Genomic DNA, 5,419 nt, shown 5'->3' with positions numbered 1-5,419 from the left:
TCATAAAAGTCAGTTCAGAAGTAAATGAAAAAGAAATGTAGGAAATAATAGCAAAGATCAATAAAACTAAAAGATGTTTCTTTGAGAAGATACACAAAATAGTTAGACTATTAGCCAGACTCATCTAGAAAAAAAGGGAGAAGACTCAAATCAATAGAATTAGAAATGAAAAAGGAGAAGTAACAACTGACACTGCAGAAATAAAAAAGATCATGAGAGATTACTACAAGAAACTCTATGCCAATAAAATGGACAATCTGGAAGAAATAGACACATTCTTAGAAATGCATATACTTCCAAGACTGAATCAGGAAGAAATAGAAAATATAAAGAGAGCAATCACAAACACTAAAATTGAAACTGTGATTGAAAATATTCCAACAAACAAAAGCCCAGGACCAGATGGCTTCACAGGCGAATTCTATCAAACATTTAGAGAAGAGCTAACACCTATTCTTCTCAAACTCTTCCAAAATATAGCAGAGGGAGGAACACTCCCAAATTCCTTCTACAAGGCCACCATCACCTTGATACGAAAACCAGACAAGGATGTCACAAAGAAAGAAAACTACAGGTCGATATCACTGATGAACATAGATGCAAAAACCCTCAATAAAATACTAGCAAACAGAATCCAACAGCACATTAAAAGGGTCATACACCATGATCAAGTGGGATTTATTCCAGGAATGCAAGAATTCTTCAATATATGAAAATCTATCAATGTGATAAACCATAATAACAGATTGAAGGAGAAAAACCATATGATCATCTCAATAGATGCAGAGAAAGCTTTTGACAAAATTCAACACCCACTTATGATTAAAAAAAACCCTGCAGGGCTGCGCGCGAGCCCGGCGTCCCCGCGGCGGGCAGCAGCGGCGGCAGCGGGGTCGGTGGAACGCCGAGGGGGTGGACGGAGCCCGCGGCGGCGGCGGCGGCGGCTGCAGCAGCGAAATGGCGGAGACCGTGGCGGACACCCGGCGGCTGATCACCAAGCCGCAGAACCTGAATGACGCCTACGGGCCTCCCAGCAACTTCCTCGAGATCGATACAAATCTGCCTATTTTCAAGCTGAAGGAATCTACTGTTAGAAGAAGATACAGTGACTTTGAATGGCTGCGAAGTGAATTAGAAAGAGAGAGTAAGGTTGTAGTCCCCCCACTCCCTGGGAAAGCGTTTTTGCGTCAGCTTCCTTTTAGAGGAGATGATGGAATATTTGATGACAATTTTATTGAAGAAAGGAAGCAAGGGCTGGAGCAGTTTATAAACAAGGTCGCTGGTCATCCTCTGGCACAGAATGAACGTTGTCTTCATATGTTTTTACAGGATGAAATTATAGATAAAAGCTATACTCCATCTAAAATAAGACATGCCTGAAATTTGGCACGAAGGGGCAAGAAAAACTTTCCATGACTATTAATGATTCATATGCACCAGTGAAGAAGTTCTAACTAACTTTAGCATGCTGCACAAAAACTGGTATAATATGCCTTCAGTATACTAACACTCATATGCTCAGTTTTGTTCTGTTTTGTTTTGGCAGTTGACAAGAAGTTAATTTGCTTTCGTGAAAAAAATCTCTCATTCCAGCCTTTCTATATAAATAGTTCTTTCTTGCAGTTTTAATGTGGTACACACTCTAGCTTCACAAACCTGTTACTCTAGTATAACTTGCAGTGTCCTAACTAAAGTTACTCATTTGGTCTTACCTGCAGTTTTTGTGTCATGTTTGCTTCTTGAATCTGATTAATAGAATTTTTCTCTTATCCCCTTTTTAATACGTGGTGTCACTTGACCTAATTTATGTGTGGAAGCACTACACATTGGTTTCCAGTACCCTACACGTAAGATACACACTTGTGTGCAGAAAGTATCTCCCTTCAGGCTTGTAATCCCCTTCACATGGAAGATCGGTGAGGGAAATCTTTATATTCTGTATAAAAACAAAATCAAATTTATATACTAAAATCATTTGTCTAAAAATTTAAGTTGTTTTCAAATAAAAATAAAAATGCATTTCTGATAAAAAAAAAAAAAAAAAAAAAAAAAAAAAAAAAAAAAAAAAAAAAACCCTGCAGAAAGTAGGCATAGAGGGAACTTTCCTCAACATAATAAAGGCCATATATGACAAACCCACAGCCAACATCATCCTCAATGGTGAAAACTGAAAGCATTTCCACTAAGATCAGGAAAAAGACAAGGTTGCCCACTCTTGCCACTGTTATTCAACATAGTTTTGGAAGTTTTAGCCCCATAATGAGAGAAGAAATTGAAAGAAAAGGAATCTAGATTGGAAAAGAAGAAGTAAAGATGTCACTGTTTGCAGATGACATGATACTATCTATAGAGAATCCTACAGATGCTACCAGAAAACTACTAGAGCTAATCAATGAATTTGGTAAAGTAGCAGGATACAAAGTTAATGCACAGAAATCTCTGGCATTCCTATATATTAGTGATGAAAAATCTGAAAGTGAAATCAAGAAAACACTCCAATTTACGATTGCAACAAAAAGAATAACATATCTAGGAATAAACCGACCAAAGGAGAAAAAAGACCTGTATGCAGAAAAGAATAAGACACTGATGAAAGAAATTGAACATGGTACAAATAGATGGAGAGATATACCATGTTCTTGGATTGGGAGAATCAACATTGTGAAAATGACTCTACTACCCAAAGCAATCTATAGATTCAATGCAATCCCTATCAAACTACCACTGGCATTTTTCACAGAACTAGAACAAAAAATTTCACAATTTGTATGGAAACAAAAAAGACCCCAATAGCCAAAGCAATCTTGAGAATGAAAGACGGAGCTGGAGGAAGCAGGCTCCCTGACTTCAGACTATACTATAAAGCTAGTCAAGACAGTATGGTACTGGCACAAAAACAGAAAGATAGATCAATGGAACAGGATAGAAAGCCCAGAGATAAACCCACACACATATGGACACCTTACCTTTGATACAGGTGGCAGGAATGTACAGTGGAGAAAGGACAGCCTCTTCAATAAGTGGTGCTGGGAAAACTGGGCAGGTACATGTAAAAGTATGAGCTTAGATCACTCCCTAACACCATACACAAAAATAAGCTCAAAATGGATTAAAGATCTAAATGTAAGGCCAGAAACTTTCAAACTGTTAGAGGAAAACATAGGCAGAACACTCTATGACATAAATCACAGCAAGATCCTTTATGACCCACCTCCTAGAGAAATGGAAATAAAAACAAAATAAACAAATGGGACCTAATGAAACTTCAAAGCTTTTGCACAGCAAAGGAAACCATGAACAAGACCAAAAGACAACCCTCAGAATGGGAGAAAATATTTGCAAATGAAGTAACTGACAAAGGATTAATTTCCAAAATTTACAAGCAGCTCATGCGGCTCAATAACAATAAAACAAACAACCCAATCCAAAAAGGGGCAGAAGATCTAAATAGACATTTCTCCAAAGAAGATATACAGACTGCCAACAAACACATGAAAGAATACTCAACATCATTAATCATTAGAGAAATGCAAATCAAAACTCCAATGAGATATCATCTCACACCAGTCAGAATGGCCAATATCAACAAATCTAGAAACAATAAATGCTGGAGAGGGTGTGGAGAAAAGGGAAGACTCTTGAACTGCTGGTGGGAATGTGAATTGGTTCAGCCACTATGGAGAAGAGTATGGAGGTTCCTTAAAAAACTACAAATAGAACTACCATATGACCCAGCAATCCCACTACTGGGCATATACCCTGAGAAAACCATAATTCAAAAAGAGTCATGTACCAAAATTTTCACTGCAGCTCTATTTACAATAGCCCAGAGATGGAAACAACCTAAGTGCCCATCATTCGATGAATGGATAAAGAAGATGTGGCACATATATACAATGGAATATTACTCAGCCATAAAAAGAAATGAAATTGAGCTATTTGTAATGAGGTCGATAGACCTAGAGTCTGTCATACAGTGTGCAGTAAGTCAGAAAGAGAAAGACAAATACCGTATGCTAACACATATATATGGAATTTAATTAAAAAAATGTCATGAAGAACCTAGGGGTAAGACAGGAATAAAGACACAGACCTACTGGAGAACAGACTTGAGGATATGGGGAGGGAGAAGGGTGAGCTGTGACAGGACGAGAGGGAGGCATGGACATATACACTAACAAACGTAAGGTAGATAGCTAGTGGGAAGCAGCTGCATGGCACAGGGATATTGGCTCGGTGCTTTGTGACTGCCTGGAGGGGTGGGATGGGGAGGGTGGGAGGGACGGAGACGCAAGAAGGAAGTGATGTGGGAATGTGTGTATATTTATAAGTGATTCACTTTGTTATAAAGCAGAAACTAACACACCATTGTAAAGCAATTATACCCCAATAAATATGTTAAAAAATAAAATAATATAAAATATTTTAAAAAAAGTAGTGTATTGTTTAGCCTCCAGGTGTTTGTATTTTTTACACATCTTTTCATGTAATTGATATCTAGTCTCATTGCATTCTGGTCAGAAGAGATACTTGATACAATTTCAATTTTCTTAAATTTACCAAGGCTTGATTTGTAACCCAAGATATGATATACCCTGGAGAATGTTCCATGAGCACTTGAGAAAAATATGTATTATGTTGTTTTTGGATGGAGTGTCCTATAAATATCAATTAAGTCCATCTTGTTTAATGTATCATTTAAAGCTTGTGTTTCCTTATTTATTTTCATTTGGATGATCTGTCCATTGGTGAAAGTGGGGTGTTGAAGTCCCCTACTATGAATGTGTTACTGTCAATTTCCTCTTTTATGGTTGTTAGTATTTGCCTTATGTATTGAGGTGTTCCTCTGTTGGGTGCATAAATATTTACAATTGTTATATCTTCTTCTTGGATCAATCCCTTGATCATTATGTAGTGTCCTTCTTTGGCTCTTCTAATAGTCTTTAGTTTAAAGTCTATTTTGTCTGATATGAGAACTGCTACTCCAGGTTTCTTTTTGTTTCCATTTGCATGGAATATCTTTTTCCATTCCCTCACTTTCAGTCTGTATGTGTCTCTAGGCCTGTAGTGGGTCTCTTGTACACAGCATATATATGGGTCTTGTTTTTGTATCCATTCAGCCAGTCTGTGTCTTTTGGTGCGAGCATTTAATCCATTTACATTTAAGGTGATTATTGATATGTACGTTCCTATTCCCATTTTTTTAATTGTTTTGGGTTTGTTATTGTAGGTCTTTTCCTTCTCTTGTGTTTCTGGCCTGGAGAAGATCCTTTCACATTTGTTGTAAAGCTGGTTGGGTGGTGCTGAACTCTCTCAGCTTTTGCTTGTTTGAAAAGGTTTTAATTTCTCCATCAAATCTGAATGAGATCCTTGCTGGATAGAGTATGCTTGGTTGTAGGTCTTTCTCCTTCATCACTTT

General features: G+C 37.5%; 1 pseudogene; it reads left to right on the top strand.

Annotated features, from left to right (window-relative positions):
- The first annotated feature begins 854 nt into the window (after window positions 1–854).
- On the top strand, window positions 855–1,717 carry LOC117308836 (sorting nexin-3 pseudogene; annotated as a pseudogene).
- The last annotated feature ends 3,702 nt before the right edge of the window (window positions 1,718–5,419 follow it).

Source organism: Tursiops truncatus, chromosome 18, assembly GCF_011762595.2.
Source record: "Tursiops truncatus isolate mTurTru1 chromosome 18, mTurTru1.mat.Y, whole genome shotgun sequence".
NCBI classification, from domain to species: Eukaryota; Metazoa; Chordata; class Mammalia; order Artiodactyla; family Delphinidae; genus Tursiops; species Tursiops truncatus.
The sequence above is the reverse complement of the archived record's forward strand: the minus strand, read 5'-3'. Positions and strand labels throughout refer to the sequence as shown.